This window comes from Callionymus lyra, chromosome 17, assembly GCF_982586985.1.
Source record: "Callionymus lyra chromosome 17, fCalLyr1.hap1.1, whole genome shotgun sequence".
NCBI classification, from domain to species: Eukaryota; Metazoa; Chordata; class Actinopteri; order Syngnathiformes; family Callionymidae; genus Callionymus; species Callionymus lyra.
Window position 1 is genome coordinate 11,329,369 of NC_141834.1, and position 19,159 is coordinate 11,348,527.

The 19,159-nt window shown below is 44.0% G+C and overlaps 1 pseudogene; it reads left to right on the forward strand.

The window, feature by feature from the left end:
* Positions 1–10,778: 10,778 nt before the first annotated feature.
* On the forward strand, positions 10,779–15,516 carry LOC148062430 (uncharacterized; annotated as a pseudogene).
* The last annotated feature ends 3,643 nt before the right edge of the window (positions 15,517–19,159 follow it).

Below are 19,159 nucleotides of genomic sequence, written 5' to 3' on the forward strand. Positions count from 1 at the left end.
CATGTTTTCATTATGTTTGACGATATAATAATAATACAAAAAAAATAATAATAATAATAATTATTATTATTATTATTATTATTATTATAAAACCAAAAACACATCGTACTTGAAATTCGAAAATTAAGTTAACAACGTTTTGACAGTCATCAAGTGGTTACTTCATGACAGCACGTAAATATGTTTTAAATCATTGTTTGATTACTTTGACTCTCCATGGTAAAGGGTTTCAAAACGCTTTCTAGCAAATTACGCGCATGCGCAGCCGCACAAACGACACACAATGATAACAATCTTGCTACATTAACTAACATTAAAACAACACACAACAAAGTCGTTTTCAATGTAACTGAACGCAGATTTGATCGTAATTAAAACGGATATGCAATAAGATGATCAGTAGAATTATATTTGTTCAGTCTAATTATAGATTATTTTGCGAAAATATGAAGACTGAGGTAAACAATGCACTCCATGACTCCTCCACCTGTCATACTTAGCGATAACTCGCCCCTGAGTCATCACTTCGACCGCCTTCTCTCCTTTGAGATCCGAGGGATCTCTCAAATTGTTTTTCTCCTCTCGCTCGACACAAATTCTACAACTGAGTGACGTCACCAAGTCAGGATCGATCAACAGATCATCTAAAGTAGATCAATTACGTATTTTTAAAAACTTGGAGGTGTCGTTCTGGACAGAACAGATGCAGTGGCTGTTCCAGATAACTTACCTGGTTTAGGAAGTGAAACTATTTCTTTAATTAATTCTCTAAATGACTTTTCAGGTCCATCATTCAAAATATTGTATGAATACTGCATTTAGACTTTTAAAAGTAAAAAAATGATATCAAGTCAGATTTTATTTATAAAGCACGTTTCAAAAACAACCAACCATTTTGTCCAAAGATGACGACTTCAGTTTTTTTCATCATTAAGGTTTAAAAAGCTTCTTTTCATCCAGGATTTGACATAATTTAAGCAGTCAAACAAAGTCTGAGACGAGGGAGCTATAAAAGCTATACCTTTGATGCCTACACATTAATTCAGGTGTGGTAAAAGAATTTAGTGGTCCACCGTATCAAAAGCTGCAGTTAAGTCCAGGAGCACTGGAACAGCAGAGTTACCCGAGTCAACGGTTAACAATAAGTTGTTTGTGACTTTTTGTATTGTATCTATGTGTATTATAATTTTTTCGATCGATACTTTTGAACATGGAGAGAATCGTCTTGTTTACTCAAGAGAGGATCTGCAGTCACTGAAGTCAATGGCACGGGCTGGAGATCGTCATGATATCCTGACCGAACTTCAGCGCCAGTATCGTGTATATAGATCCAGCAAGAGAATAAAGGCTAAGCTCACGGACAATCGGAGCCGTCACAGACCATCGATCCCACGATCAAGATGGGGAACGTCAATTCACTGACAAACAAGATTGACGAGCTGTCTGCCCTCGACAACCAGTGGATCTACCGAGAGAGCAGCTTGTTGATCTTCACAGAGACATGGCTCACTCAGCTGTCTCGCTATGCTAACATGGACCTGCCGGGCTTCACCACCGTAAGAGTGGATAGTGACGCACATGCTTGCGTGAAGTGCCAAGGAGGAGGTCTCATCATGTACATGAAAAAGCGCTGGTATAGTCCGGGACATGTTTCTCTGAAGAAAGTCTTGTGTCAGGATTTAGAACTGTTGGCTATCAGCCTGCGCCCATACTATCTACCACTCGAGTTCAGCCACGTGATCGTGCTGTGTGTACATACCTCCGAGCGCTGCCATTTGCCTGTGAGAAGATCCACACAAGGACAGCTAACATAATTTCTGCTAAGACGTTGTTGCCCCTGCTAAGACTGTCCGCTGTTACCCTTATAATAAACCGTGGGTAACAAAGGAGGTCAAGGATGTCCTTAACAGGAAGAAGGTGGCTTTCAGGAGCAGGGACAGGGACCCCATGAGGTCAACACAGCAGGAGGTGAAGCGATGCTTGACGGAGGCAAAGGACACCTACCTAAGAGAGGTCTGGGATGGTGTTAATACCATCACTGTACACAAGACCAAGTCCTCTCTGACTGCAGTGGACACGGTGGAGAACAGTCTCAACAACTTTTTCAACAGGTTTGAGCAGGTCCCCTCAACCTCACTGCTGCCCGCTGCACTGACTTCGCAGCTGATGAAGACACTGGAGTGGCTGGTCGTAAAAACTCTTAGGCCACAAGTCCAGCACGCGCAAGACCCCTGCAGTTTGTCTCCTGGCCCGCGGTTGGTTCACCTCCTGCATCGGACCTACTCCTACCTAAATAAAGAAAGTGGCTCAGTGAGGATCCTGTTCCTGGACTTTTCTAGTGCCTTCAACACTATCCAACCCACTCTGCTCCAGGACAAACTGACACGGATGCATGTGGACCCTGGTCTGGTCTCCTGGATTTCAGACTATCTTACTGATCGACCACTGTATGTCAGGCTGAAGGACATCAAGTATGACACTGTGTTGTGCAGTACAGGAGCACCTCAGGGGACAGTACTGGCCCCTCTCCTCTTCACCATCTATACTTCAGACTTCTGCTACAACTCAGAGCTGAGTCTCGTCCAGAAGTATCTTGACGACACTGCCATTGTTGGATGCATCAGAGACAACAGCGAAGATGAGTATAGGAGTCTGATACGTGTTTCTTCGTTTGTTTAAATTGATATATGCTTTACAAGTGTCTATTTATAATGGTACTGTTTATACCTTAATATTTTGTAGTTACTATGTCAGAATAAAGACATTGTTATTATTCATTTAACTTACAAATATTATCTGAAAACACAAACTCGCCCATAAAATAATTAAGGTAAAGTAACGTGATGCTCTTTGTTCTTCTTTCAAGTAAATGTTATTTAATTCTTTTGCATCATCAGCTGGTTCCTTGGTTCCCCCGAGAGTAATTCATTTATGTATTTGTCGAGTTTGTGCGATTAATTTCCGAAAGAAATAGATGAAATTCAACTTGAATTTGAGATGATTATTCTCAAAGTTCAGTAAAATCTTACTTGTGTTTCAGTTGAGATGCTTCCATCAGGAGCATGTGCTGCTGCAGATCGTGAGTTGAATAGAAAGAATAATGATAGTCTAACGTGCTTCAATTAATCCTAGTTCTGAAATTCTCCTTCTCTTTCTTCAGGATGACACTTTGTGGACAAACACCGGGTATCTCTAAACCAGGTCAGTGGCTGGTGGAGAACAAGATCTACCTGGTAATAATTTCCCTGCTGGTGTTGACCTTCACTGCTCTGGAGGTGTTTGTGGAGATCTTCAGGGAGATCGGATGCAACAACGAAGCGACGTCACTGGGTAACATTTATCTTTGATTTTTGATCTTTGAAAATCTTACTTTCACTATCAAACACTTGGCTCTAAAACGTCGAATACTAAATATATTTAAAAAAAATCTAAATGAATTATTTTGACTTACATCAGTTAATTTATGTTGATGAGTAACATTGTTGATTTATAGCATTGATTAAAACCTGCTTATTTAATATTATCGGTATTTTTAGTTAAAACAGATGAAAAGGAATGAAATGTGCGAAAATAATTGTGTTAGAAACCGGATGTTGTCTGACAGATAAAGACCTGAATTTTTTTTTTACAATTTGACAGTGAATGAGCCAAGACAAGACATTTTTTCTACACATTTTTTGGTGCCGAAACCCGGGATTACAACGAGCCACGGACACAGAAACGGAGAAACACCTCAGACTGAAGAGGAACGTAGAACAGAAATGGAAAGAATGAGAATAAAGCGAGGAGCGATCAGAGGAGCAACGACGCGTCTTTTGAACCAGATTGACGGAGAAATGACGAAGCCAGATCCGGACATGGATAACTTGAGCACTTTGTTGGACATGTTGTCCGCGAAGGAGAGAACTCTACTTGAACTGGACTCTGATATTGAACAGCTCACGGCGATGGAGGATTTGGAGAAAGAGGTTGAAACGACGGAGATCTATAAAGAAGGCGTCATCTCTTGTAAGAGCCGCGCACAGCTTATGATGAGGCAACACGTCCCTTTGAGGGATTCATATATACTCGAAAAATTAAACACAAAAAAGGAGAGTGAAAAAAGTAGATAAGTGTTAGGTGAAAATGTAAAATAATAAGAAATACATTTGCTAATGCATTAGAACCATTTCTACATGATCACACTTTGACTTTACGAGGGCCGCATAAGTCAAAAGGCCACACACAGGTCTGACGTAGACAGTGCGTGAAGATACACAAATTTATTATTGACAAATACCACGAAGTCAGTGAATGGCGGGAGTTTTGGAGCATGTATGAGACTGCAATTCACACAAATGAGCTTTGGAACGATCTTCCTCTCTGCGTTTGATGGATCTACTGAGTCCTTCAAGAAACATCTTAAGACGTTTTTATTTGTTCAGGCTTTTCCTTGATTTTCTGGAACTCCTGTTGTGTTATCAGTTTTATCTTGAACTTTAAAGTATATACTTTATTGAGTATTGTTTTGATTGTTTAAGCGCTTTGTGACCCTGGTTTGGAAAAGCGCTATATAAATAAAAATGACTTACTTACTTACTTACTTGATGCAAACATGAAAAGTTCACCTATTTAAAAATCTCTCTGGACCTGATGCGAAAACAGTAGCAGGACTGACTCTAACCACCCGATTTGACTTAGATTTGGAAGAAAAGATCTGGGATCACTGCTCACATGTCAAGGCTGCTAAATCTAAATCCTGTCAAGAGATCCTCTAATGTCCATGCATTAAGGCAGCTATAAGATGAATGTGAAATTGTCCAATTAGGAGCTCGAAGTCACTGGGTGTAGTGTCAACACCTATGGAAGCCTACTGTGTAAGTAAGTAAGTAAGTTAGTAATTTTTATTTGTATAGCACTTTTCTAAACCAGGGTCACAAAGCGCTTAAACAATCAAAACAATATTCAATAAAGTATATCGTTTAAAAGTCAAGATAAAACTGATAACACAACATGACTTCCAGAAAATCAAGTAAAAGCCTGAACAAATAAAAACGTCTTAAGATGTTTCTTAAAGGAGTCAGTAGACTTCATCAAGCACAAAGAGAGAGGAAGATCGTTCCAAAGCTTAGGAGCAACAGCCTGGAAAGATTTCTCTCCTCTGGTCCTGAACCGTGTGCGAGGAACCATCAGTAGATTCTGATCCACAGACCTCAGAGCCCGAGCCGGGGTGTAAGGAATCAGAATCAGAATCAGAAAACCTTTATTAGTCCCGCGAGGGGAAATTCGGTTTAACAGCAGCAAGAGAAATAAAAACACCCAGAAATAAAAACGAGAAAGAAAATCTAAATGGAATAAAAGATAAATATGCCCTCAGTGTGTGCTGGAGAGGGTGAGACAAGTTCCTCCTCATGGAGCCCAGCTTGCTCCGCATCCTCCCTCCAGTCACTTCCTCCACAGGATCCAGGGGGCGCCCTAGGACGTAACCGGCCTTCTTAATAAGGCTGTCCAGTTTAGCCCTATCCTTTGCTGTCATGCTGCTCCCCCAGCAGACCACACCGTTGAAGATGGCAGAGGCCACTACTGAGTCATAGAATGACTTCAGGAGTGGCCCCCGGACACCAAACGACCTCAACCTCCGGAGCAGGTAGATTCTACTCCGCCCTTTTTTATAAAGAGCAGCAGTGTTATCCACCCAGTCCAGGCGGTTGTTAAGGTGAACACCCAGGAACTTGTAAGTCGTGACAATCTCAATGTCCTGTCCCTGGATGTTCAGTGGTGAGGGGGAGATGGAGGGACACCGCCGGAAATCCACAATCAACTCCTTAGTTTTGCTGGAGTTGATCTGAAGGTGGTTTTCCAGGCACCAGTCAACAAAGTCCTGGACAAGTCCCCGGTACGGCCCGTCATCCCCGTCCCTAATGAGGCCGACGATGGCGGAGTCGTCCGAGAACTTCTGCAGGTGACTGGTGGGAGACAGGTGTTGGAAGTCTGCAGTGTACAGTGAAAAGAGGAACGGTGCTAATACTGTTCCCTGGGGGACCCCTACACTGCACAGTACAGTCCTTGAAACACCATCCCGGGTCCTCACGAACTGTGGACGGTTGGTGAGGTAGTCCACAATCCAGTCCGTGAGGTGAGTGTCCGCTCCAGCTTGTCCCTCAGGATGTTTGACCTGATGGTATTGAAAGCACTGCTTAGATCCAGGAAAAGGATCCTCACAGTGCTTCCAGGCGACTCCAGGTTAGAAAGTGCTCGGTGGAGAAGGAAGATGATGGCGTCCTCCACGCCGATGTCAGGTTGGTAGGCAAACTGCAACGGATCCATGGAGGAGCGCACCAGAGGACTCAGGTAACTAAGGACCAGCCGCTCCAGAGCCTTCATAAGGTGGGATGTCAAGGCCACAGGTCTGTAGCAGCTGGGATCCTTAGGGTGCTGAGTCTTCGGCACCGGTACCACACAGGACGTCTTCCACAGTAGTGGAACTCTTCCCAGGGTCAAGCTCATGTTGAACAGAAGTCCAACAATTTCACTTAACTGGTCAGAGCACGTCCTGAGTACTTTGCCACCGATGCCGTCTGGTCCAGGGGCCTTTGTTGTCTTGGTTCTCCTAAGCTGATTTCTCACCTGGAGAGGTGTGAGGGACAGGCTGGGGTGGGGGGGCATTGTCCCCTGCGGAGTCAGCGGGGGGGCTCAAACAATACAAGCTCGGGGGAGAGGAGAAGGTAAGTGTAGAGGTGTGAATGGTTGAGCAGGGGGGGGAGCCGACACCTCAAACCTTGAAAAATAACTGTTTAAGTTGTCGGCCCAATTTTTATCCCCCGCTGCTACAGAGAGCCTGGTCTGATGTCCGGATATGGATTTCAAACCTCTCCAGACATCTCTGGTGTTGTTGTTGGCCAGACTCTCTTCCATCCTCCTCCTGTACCTCCCCTTTCCCTCCCTGATCTTTCTTCTCAGCTCCTTCTGGACTGCCATCAGATCCTCTTTATTTCCTGACCTAAAGACTCTCTTCTTCTCCTTTAGGAGAGCCTTTATATCAGGATTAATCCAGGGTTTGTTGTTGGAGAAGCATCGTACAGTTCTGGTTGGTACAATGCTCTCCACACAGAAGTTTATGTAGTCCGTGACACATGAAGTTAGTCCGTCAATATCCTCCTTGTGGGACTCACTGAAGATGCTCCAGTCCGTGGTCTCAAAGCAGACCTGCAGAGCTTCCTCAGCTTCTTCAGACCACTTCTTGACTGAGCGAGTCACTGCTGGTTACCTGCTCACAAGTGGCTTGTAAACAGGTAGGAGATGGACCAGACAGTGGTCAGCTCGTCCCAAAGGAGGAAGGGGGGATGATAAATAAGCGTCTTTAGTGTTCGCATAGAAAAGGTCCAGTGTGTTATTGTCTCTGGTGGCACAAGTGACGTACTGCGTGAATTTGGGCAGACAGGAGGAAAGAGATGCGTGATTAAAATCACCGGAGATAATAAAGAGGGCCTGAGGGCTCTGAGTCTGTAACCCGTTCACTACTCCAGTGATGACGTCACATGCTGCCTCCACGCTCGCCGACGGTGGAATGTACACAAGCACCGCGACAACATGTGAAAACTCCCGTGGCAAGTAGAAGGGTCTCAGACTCAGCGCCAAAAGTTCAATGTCAGGACAGCAGTGTTGATCCTTTAAAGTGACGTACCTGGGAAGGCACCACTTCTCGTTGACGAACACTGCCAGTCCTCCGCCCTTTCTCTTCCCGCTCATCTCCGTCCGGTCCGCGCGTAATAAGCAGAATCCATCCAGTGCAGCAATCGCGTCCGTGTGGTTCTGGTTCAGCCACGTCTCCGTGAGCATCAGCATGCTGCACCGTCGATATTCCGGGTCGAACCTGGTCGCCGCCGCGAGTTCGTCCATCTTGTTTGGCAGAGATCTCACATTTTGATTGGGGCGCCCTCGGCTGAGGATAATTTAAGAGCTACTGAGATTATTTTACGTTTCTTGGCTAAGAAAGGCTATAAAATCAGCAGACAGAAAGCTCAGATTTGTCGACAAAATGTCTCCTACCTAGGAAGATTGATAAAAAGTGGTGAGAAATCACTCTCTCCATCACATAGACAATCTATTTTGACACATCCACAGCCTGTGACTGTCAAAGACATGATGTCTTTCTTGGGTCTCACAGGCTACAGCAAACAGTTCATTCCAGACTACCACACTCTGATTGCTCCACTCAGAGCTATGATGAAAGCAGCTGGCCACAAGAACACTAAGACAACACTTGTGTGGTCAACCGAAGCAGAATTTTCTTTTAATGAGTTGAAGCAAACCCTGGCTAGGGCAGCTGACTTGTCACCTCCAGACTATACTAAACCATTCCATCTTGATGTAAGTGAGACCAATGGTATTGTCAATGCGGTTCTATTCCAAAAGGCTAACAGTGAACGCCGGGTTTTGATGTATTACAGTACAGTCCTTGATAACATCGAAAAGGGTCATCCATTGTGCACCCGACACTGCGTAGCTATAGCTAAGGCACTCACGAAAACTTCCCACATTCTAATACATCACAACATTTTTGTCCACACCTCTCATGGGGTTGCCAGTTTTTTACAGTCTTTGGCTTTTACTTTGTCTGCACGGAGACAACAAAGGCTTAAACAGATCCTTGACCAACCTCACATCAATTACACAGCTGAAGGTGTTAACATGGCTGACGACATGGGGACAGCTGGTCTCCCACATGACTGTGTAGCGTTGGCAATATCTGATATGAAAGTCTGTGACTCTGTTACTGATGTGGAGTTGGCAGAAGTAGAGATGACTCTGTTTTGTGATGGCAGTTGTTTTAGGAAAGAGAATGGTTCTCTTTCTGCAGGCTACTCTGTTGTGAAATTGTCATCGGATGGTGTGTTTTCTACACTGGAAGCTGTATCGGTTCCTCAACCTTGTTCCGCTCAAAAAGCTGAGATCGTTGCCCTCACAAGGGCTCTTTTTTTGGCCGCTGGAAAATCTGCTAATATCTATACTGACTCAGCATATGCACATCATGCTGTCCATATCGATCTTCCTCATTGGAAGAGGAAAGGGTTTGTCACAGCCACAGGGGCTCCAATTAAACATCTCGCTGAAATGAATGATCTTTTGATGGGTTTAGCATCACCACGTGAGGTTGCAGTATTGAAATGCAAAGGTCATCAATCAGGGACTTCTGTGGTTTCTAAAGGTAATGCTGAAGCTGACAAGGCTGCTAAGTTAGCGGCTGGCTATCGTGCTAATTTGATGGTTGCTTTACCGGTCCTTCAGGGGGAGGTTTCTTCCGCCATTTCTGAAGAAACAGTTGAACAGTTGCAGTCTTCAGCCAGTCCTGAAGAAAGATCTGTGTGGTTGAACAGAGGTGCTGTGAAAGTGGGTAAACTCTGGAGGCATAGTGATGGGAGACTTATTGCTCCAGCGGTTCTACTAACGAGTTTGTGTCAAGAAAGTCATCATCTTGGTCATGTTTCCAACAAGAAAATGGTGTCGAACATTGAAAGGTTCTGGTGGCATCCCCATTTGAATGATGTGGCTAAACTGACTGTTTTGGAGTGTCAGGCATGTCAACAGTACAATCCTAGATCTACCCTCAAAGTGGGGATGGGTTCATTTCCGCCCCCTAGTGGTCCATGGAAGGAGATTGTTATTGACTTCACTGACATGGGACTTGACAACAGGGTAAAAGGTTTGAGATACTTACTGGTATGTGTTGATGTGTTTTCTAGGTGGGTTGAGGCTTTTCCCACTAGAACTGAATCGGCAGCGGAAGTGATTAAGTGGTTGACAAAAGAGCTGATACCTAGGTTTGGCCTTCCTAGGCGCATTAGGTCTGATAATGGTACACACTTTTCTAACAAAGACTTGAAAACAGTGGAGGACTTCTTTGGCATCAAACATAGTTTTGGTTCTGTGTATCATCCTGCTTCGCAAGGTCTGGTTGAGAGAGCGAATGGGACACTTAAGAGGATGTTGGCAAAACAGTGTGTGGGGATGTGAAAGAAATATTGCTTTATTACAATATTAATGTGTTTTAAACTGCTTACTACATTATCACAATATTAATGTGTTCACTTCTTTACCACAAATGCATATGTGTTCGAAATCACTAATTGCCTTAAGCACAATGTGTATGTGTTTTGAAACTCCTCACAAGATATATCCCATCAGGGGTCAGCAAGGGCAAGTGAAAGAGCAGGGAACGAGTTGGGAGACGGAAGGTGAACAGATAACGGTGGGATACTCCTTAACCTTGAGTGTCATCTGTAAGACTGTTGTGAACTGCTGATGCCAATGCTCTGATGTAACCTGCACAATGAATCTTACTGAGGACAAACTAAGTTGGGAGGGGGGATGAGCAGAAGAGAATGCTTTTGATGTAACCTCCACAATATGTTTTACTTGTAACAAACTGAATAAAAAGGGAGGGACGCAAGGCCTTCGTTGGACAGTTGGTGCGAGCTAACTTCCGCGTTGGTTCTGCTGTTCCCTCCGGAGTGAAGAACAATCTCTTGCTGGTGTGAGTCTGACTCTTTTGCTATTGAACTGTTTTGTCTGTGAAACTTTGTGAACAGTTTTTCTGACATTTAACTTGGTCCTTCGAGCCGGATGCCAACGCCCTTTCTTCGGTGGATGATCGACGACGCCTGAACCACACGGTGCACCGGCCAGTGGGTCTTACAAACCCCTGGGAGACCTCCTTTCCACGAGGCCAGGAGTCGGACATCATCTACCGGAGAGAACGCTGACGGCATCCAAGACCAGATCAACTCCACCAGCGAAGAGATTGAGGTCAGTTGTGTTTTTCTGACTAAGTTGTGTCATTGTGATATAAAGCATCGTTGTATCAAATGAACGGAACGTGGGACTAAAGGGGACAACGTAGACGTCCCTCCACGAGATCACTGAGTGATCTAAGGCCGTATTGTTGTAATACGGAGTATCATTGTGAGTATCATTGTGACACAAGGTACAAGAAAATAGAAAGAGGTTTAATCTTTTCTGTTTAAAGGCCGTACTTGCAGTACGGGGTGTTACTGTAACACCAGGACCATTTTCTCACTGAGAGGTTGTTGGGATTCTTGTCGGTCGAAACCTAACGGTGACAACGTAAAACTGACCAAGAATTTACAAAACCATCATAGAAATTGGAGTCTTGAGTAAAAGAAAGAATCTAAAACTGGTAAAACGACTGTGAGTATAAACACCCAGGGGTACCCGCCTCTTTTGAGGTAGAAGCTTGGTATCCGGTCGTTCCCAGGCATTTAGCATTTTCTTTCGAAAAAACTCGATAAGACACATACCAGAACGACATGAAGAAGGCAAATAAGACTTTTGCGGAAGCAGAAGCAATTAATAAAAAGAGAGAAAAAGAAGAACGATTGCGTAAAATTGAGTTGGCAGAAAAAGGCAATAAAGGTTGTTGTAGATTTGTGGAAAAGTGGCGAAAAATATATGATTTTTCAGGAGATGTTGATGATGAGACAGAATTGAGTGACTTGTTGAGTAAATTGTCTTTGAAAGATACAGAAAAGGGAAAGTTGAACGAAGCACATGGAAAGCAGTGGTGCGCATGTAAGACTCTGTATGACAGAGCAAAGAAGAAGAATGAGAAAAGAGATAAGAAAAAACAAATTGATAATGACGATGCAGGAGCAAGTTTCATTGTGGCTCTGACCGCTGATAATGTGCAAAGGAGAAATGCCCCTAGAGCAGAGCAGTTGGGGTTCCCTTCACCCGAGTTGCGAGGGCGGGGGCCAGTTCCAACTCCAACACCACGGGTTCGACAAACGGGAGGGGCCGGAGTGAGGGAAATACCTAAGTTATATCCGAGCCTGCCCGAAGCACCTCCGTCGTACACACCAATGATGACGACATCAGACCCATCCTCGGCACACTCCTCTGAAAATTGGAGTTTTGCCAGCCCTGACCCCATCTCAGGGAGACGTGATCATAACTCAGCAGCAGCCTCCTCTACAAGTTGGAATGCTGCCAGCCCTGACCTTAGCTCAGGTCATTATGATTCTAACTCAAACAACCCAGTTGAATCTGGAACTTTTGAGAAAAGGGTGACAAGAAGTATGGGGGGTGTCGGTGAGTGGGAAAAACGAATGAATCCACAGCATCCACTACAAGTAAAATCAGAGCTGAAGCTACATGATATTAACGAACAAACTACAGGAGCATTTCCTATGATTCAAATGCCGAGTATTGATGCAAATGTACCATTCTATGTTTTTAGACCATGGACACCCGGAGAACTCAGAGACATAGTTAAATCTATTGCAACACCTGATGCAGACATAAAACAGTTTGTCAGAGAAATTAGAGATCTTGTCACTGGTCACAGGTTAAACGGTCACGAAATAACTAAATTAATGGCACTATCTACAGGAAGTAGGTACGGGACTATAATGGAGGGGTGGACAGGATTGAATGATCAAGGTGGCGTCATACCACATGCACAAGTCTTGTTACCTCTGAATGACATTTTGGAAAGATGTGAACGGATCTATGCACAGAGACCTGATCCTAATAAAATAAGAGCCTGTACACAGAATGACGGCGAAAAAATAGACGACTTCAAAGTCAGATTAATGGATGTTTTTAACAAACATGGTGGGATTCCCGAAGATCAACCATTTCTGTGGGAATCACATTTCAAAGATCTTTTATTGAACCAAATGAGACCAGAAATGTCGAGATATGTCAGGAAGCAAAATGTGACCTGGCAGACTGCTGGAACAAACGACCACATGGCATATGCCCGAAATTACGAAACATTAGAGAAAAAGCAAGTAAAAAGTGACCCGGTCGTACAGACAAATGTAACACACGTGTATTACGCAGGGCAGAATAAAGTTAAATCCCATAACAAACTGCTAAAGGAAATAAGAAAACCCTTTGATCCTAATACACTGTCCGCAGAAAAGAGAAAGCTTTTAAAAGAAGGTCGATGCTTTATTTGCGGAAAGACAGGACATCTCGCCAGAGATTGTACTGAGAAAAACAAGCGCAAAGATAAACCCAGACGAAAACACAGCTCTGATGATTCGTCTGAGGATGATGAATGACTAAGCCTGCAACAGGTGGCAGCACCAAGGTCACAACCGAGTGCTCCGCCATATGTAACTGATAACGAGGAAGAAGAAATTTTACTCTCACACACAATGTTTGATGAAGAAATACCTGAAATTCAAGACCTTTTGTTAAGACATTTAACAGAGCCTGGTAAAAGGCCTGAAATAACACTCCTGGTAAACGGAGATCCAACAGTTTTTTTGGTAGACACCGGTGCTGATGTTTCAGTACTAGGTCGATGGGACCCAAAGAAAATTAGGCCAGGAAAAGGTATAGTCAAAATGAAAGGAGCTCATGGAACAGTTGAACATTTGCCACTGACACACACTTTGAACATTGTTTCACCAGAAAGACCACAGAGAGTAGCGCAGGCTGAACTAGTTTTGCATCCATCTTGTCCACATAACTTGTTGGGACGGGATGTTATCACACAACTAGAAATAAGAATACAAACAAACAACAAGGGGAGGGTGGTCGCCTCAGTAGGTGACATCCCGCCGATGACTGAAGGCAGCGCCCGTTATTGGTGATCATTAGACATCCCAGAGACAGAAATGACAGGAGCAGCAGCTCAACTCTTGAGAGAAATTGCAGAAAAAGTTGAACCTGGAGGAGAGATCCAGGGAAAACAGGGCCTTCACGTAACCATAAGACATAAAAATGATCGAGGTCCTGATTTAGAGTATGATGAATTTTTCTTGCGACTAGAACCACAGGTAATAAACCTAGAGCACTTATATTGGAAAAAGAAGTGTGGTTTTGCCACAGCAGTTGTGTCAGCTCAGGTAAAACAACTGCTTCCGCCAGGACAACATCCACATGTGTCCTTGGCAAAGAGCCACAAGCATGAGTGGAAAGACATGAATGATCTTGCGGGATCACTGCCACACCTGAGTTGGACGCCAAATCCACAAAACCCACTGTGGGAGGTGTCGCATACGGGGTGGCAACGAGTGCGATTAAATTGGACACTCAGAACTAACCCTCAAACTCATTTGAGCTGAGACGTGCAGATCCTCTCCCTCTCACAAGAGGAGGAGGAGGCTGTGGGCAAGTTGCCAGAGCAGCTCTGGAGTCAAGGACCCACGGATGTGGGTCTGATGAAAAATACTCCATCTGTAATTATTAAAGGGAAGACTGAGCATCGCCCTGTGATAAGACAATACCCGCTCAAACCAGATGCAGAAGAAGGAATTGAACATGTTATCGCAGAATTACGAGTCTCAGGTATAATTAAACCTTGCCCTGATTCACCTTGTAATACTCCTATATTTCCAGTAAAAAAGGCATGCACAGGAAAATGGAGATTGGTACAAGATTTGAGAGCAGTAAATCTAGCGGTACAACCAAGAGCACCGAATGTGCCAAACCCACACACACTGTTGAATAGTTTGAACCCGAAATCGAAATGGTTTTCAGTAATCGATCTAAGCAATGCTTTTTGGAGCATTCCTGTAGACGAGAAAAGTCAGTCATGGTTTAGTTTTACTTACAAAGGGGAGAAATTGACATTCACGCGACTGTCACAGGGATTCTGTGACTCGCCAACCATTTTTTCAGAGGCTATAGCCAGATGTTTAGCTGGTTTTGAACCACCACGACAAAGTCAAGTAATCACTTATGTTGATGACATTTTGATAACGGCAGAAACTCAGGAACAATGTAAAACTGACACACTTGCGTTGTTGCAGTATTTGTATGAGACGGGAAACAAAGTTTCAAAAGCTAAAATGCAGTTGTGGAAAAAAGAAGTCACATACTTAGGTCACACTCTCACAGGAAGAGGACGAGTGGTGGGTGATAAACAGAAACAGGCTGTTTCTAAAGCACCGAAACCGCAGACAAAGAAACAAATGATGTCCTTTTGGGGTTTATGTAATTATTGCAGAACATGGATACCCAATTACTCAGGGATCACTAGACCTCTTCTTGACATGATCCACACGACACCTATGGCTATGATGGAAAAGATAAAATGGACACCAGAGGGAGACAAAGCTTTTATGGAGGTAAAGCAGGAGCTGATTAATTCAGGTGTATTGGCTTTACCAGATTACACGAAGCCCTTTGAGCAAACAGTAACAGCAAAAGAAGGATTCATGACATCGGTCCTGATGCAGAAACATGGTAGCAAGATGAGACCAGTTGCATATTATTCACAACAGTTGGATCCAGTGGCACGAGCAACGCCAGAATGTGTACAAGCCGTGCTCTCGGCGGCGCTCGCTGTGCAAGCGTCCGCTGAGGTCGTCCTGTTTCACGCGTTGACTCTGAAAGTACCACACGCAGTGTCAGTCTTGTTGTTGGAAACGAAAATGCATTTCTTATCACCTGCTCGACATCTACATTGCACTGCTGTATTGTTATCTCAGGGACACATTAACATTGTCAGGTGTGGAGCACTCAATCCAGCGTCATTAGTACCCACACCACTAGATGGCAATCCACATGACTGTGGAAGCCAAGTCCAAATTTTAACTAAACCACGACCAGACTTGACGGATACACCTTTAACGACAGGAACCCTAGTGTTTGTTGACGATTCAGCGAGTAAAGATGAAAAAGGAAAAAACAAAGTGGGGTACGCGGTGACGACCGCAGATAAAGTACTTTATCAAGGGAAATTAAAATCAACTAGTTCAGCTCAGGCAGCTGAGCTAGCAGCCCTTATAAAGGCATGTGAAATGTTTGAAGGTGATGATGTAACTATCTGGACAGATAGTCAATATGGATACGGTTCTGTGCACGTGTTTTGTCAACAGTGGGCGAGAAGAGGGTTTAAAACAACAACAGGGAAAGAAGTAGCTCACAAAGAGTTACTCGTTAAATTGTTGCATGTCATCCAACTACCAAAGAAGTTGGCAATATGTAAATGTGAAGCACATTTAACAGGAAATGATCCAGTCACTATTGGAAATAGACTGGCTGATCAGGCTGCAAAAGATGCAGCACATAAAAGCTCACAAGTGGGAACAATGCTTGCACAGAAGACCACATCCTCACAAGAAACACCTGTAAAAGAAAATGAAGTGTTAATAAGCAGACAACAAAACGCACCTCACACAGAGAAGACATATTGGGGAAAACAAGGTGCTGAAACAAACTCAAAAGGTCTGAGTACACTATCAGATGGGAAACCGTGGTTACCAAAATCTATGTTTGAATGGGCAGCAAAATTGAGTCATGGTTTGAGCCATGTCTCAACAGGAGGGATGGTAGCACAAGTGAAGCAGCATTACCACGTTCAAGGGTTCACTCTATATTCAAAAAATTTTTGTCACAAGTGCCTTATTTGCATAAGGAACAATGCACAAGGGTATTTAAGACCCAAACGGGGAAAGTTCCCAGAACCACCAGAACCATTTCACACCATACACATGGATTACATTGAACTGAACAAAGCACAAGGTAAACAATATTGTTTGGTAATCATTGATGTGTTTTCAAGATGGGTAGAAATTTTTCCAACAGCACATGCTGATGCAAAGACAGTTGTTAAAGCACTGTGTGGTCGAATTATTCCTACATTTGGTATTCCATCGCTCATTCGAAGCGACAATGGTTCACATTTTCTTAACAAAGCTGTAACCAAAGTTGGTGAACTCCTGAACATTGATTTGAAACGACATTGTGTATACCACCCCCAGTCCGCAGGACTGGTTGAAAGAACCAATGGTACTGTGAAATCAAGACTTGTGAAAACAATGAGAGAAACAAAAAGACAATGGCCAGATTGTGTTGGTCTCGTTGAAATTGGTATGAGAATTGTACCCGCTGAAGGGAAGACATTGTCTCCATTTGAAATCATATACGGTAGACCTTATACCTTACCTGATCTTGCACCCAAAGGTCAGAGTATAACAGGAGGGTCAATTCCAGCACACATGAGAAGACTGTATGAACAGAGAGAGGTTCGTAAGCACAATGATCTGCCAGTTTGTCCTGACCCACAGACTTTCCAGGTGCAAATTGGAGACTTGGTGTTTCTAAAAGTGCTGCGACGACTCAAGTGGGACAGTGAACGGTGGGACGGTCCTCACGAGGTGGTGGCTGTCAGTCCAACAGCGGTAAAGGTCGACGGCCGGACCGGTTGGATTCATCAATCTCAGTGTAAACTTCGACGACTGCCTCCTGGTCCTGACGGTTCTGGAGCCCCAACCACGTTTCAACAAGACAAAAAGACAGAGTGATAAAGGTCCTCTGCTGAGCCCGGCAGCCCTGTCACTCCGACGAAAGACCACAGCGCCCCATCCTCAATTGCACGTGTCAAAAAGACCACAGCGCCCCATCCTCAATTGCACGTGTCAAAAAGACGGACGAGTGAGGAAAGGTTCTTTGCTGAGCCCGGCAGCCTTGCCCTTCACTCCAACGCATCGGACGAGAGTTTATCCGCGGTAAACGCACGCTCTCGAGGGTTCAGAAGAAACCCCAACGAATGGAACGAGAGTTCTTCCGCGGCGAACGCACACTCTCAAGAAGAATGACGAACCAACCACAAAGACTTCTCCGTTCCGGATGGGTGAGAAACTTTGGACAATGTATGATTGTATGTACTATGATTATGGGAACAGTACTAATCTTTTTGTGGGCATTGTACATCTTAGAGTGGGGTCCACCTAATTCTAAGGTAGTAGAACGAAACTTCAATCAAACTAAGAACCTGACTAGAAACAAACGAGATAAGGAATTTGATGACAGTTGTCGTTGCGGAGGGTCGAGCCTTTGTCTAGCCCAATGCAATGAAGGTGTTTACTTAGGGAAGGGACAACCAGGTTATGTCACACACAAAGACATTAGAGATATTAGTCGGCTACAACAATATACAGGCACCTTTATCAATCTTACACAACTAACTAATGACACGGTTTTGACAATTCCGTTAGCCAACTTCCACACTGAAACATCCAACAAAAAACGAAAGGCTGTACGGTTCAATGAATGGTCAACATATTGGTTCTATCTCATGTCCCAAGAAACCTTGGCTAAGAGAGATGCATGGTGGGGATGGGATAATTATGTAACGACAGAAAGAGGTGATTATTGGCCAAAAACCAAACGAAATAATGGCGCGAAAAATTGGAAAGATAAAGTGTACATGACGCACAGCAGAATGAATCTGATATTCACTTTTAAAGCCATGACAGAACTCCCAAACAAAGATAAAACAGATTGTAGCGTTTTGACACTATGGGCCTGGTTTGCAAATGGTCCAGATCCATTTGTCCTAATAAAAGTATGCTACAGACCAATCTTAGAAACCAAGACACACCTCCTCCCAAAAGCCACAGTAACTGTATCCCGAAAAGGCGACGTTACACCTGCCCAAGGTATTGTAGTTCATACCTATGGAGAAACCATCGAAGAATTGTTGGCAGTTGACACAGGACTCACTACTGATAACAATCTCTACCTTGAGCGTGTTGTAAACATTGCCAGATCCATCAGAAAGGATTGTGCAGTTTGCATGAGACCGGGGGCAGCAGTAACACTGGTTGAGCCGATTGGAAACTCGTCATGCGTGATGAACATGACACAGGGTTTCAAAGTGACAAATTTCTGCATGCCATATGCTCAAAGGTACCCCATAATCGGAGCAACGTCCAGACCCTTCTTGTTCCATCCACCGACAGAGGGCAAATTTATTTGCTACTCCCGAACATCCTGTGGTAATGACGTTTGCAGGGACTATGGGAGGTTGAATGCATCGTTCTGTGATCAAACCGTTAACTTGTCAAAGAATGTCTTGAAACACGTCATTCGATCCCAGTTATGGTGGTGGTGTGGAGGTGGGGTTTTGAGAAACAGATTGGTAGAAGAATGGACAGGTAAATGTGCTTATGTAACAGGAGTACAAGAGACAAAAACTTATGTGTTGGATGATGATGACCAAAGTGTAGACATGAATGTAACTGACGCGAGAGCAAAAAGAAGCATTCTTGATTCACCAGTGGTTCGTAATACACCTGTTTACTTTGATGCCATTGGTCAGCCCCGAAATGTTCCCGACCAAGACAAACTCTTAGACGAAGCAAACGCGGCTGCGTCTCAGCTTCCGATCTTTGGAGGGTTGTTTCCGGTCACCACT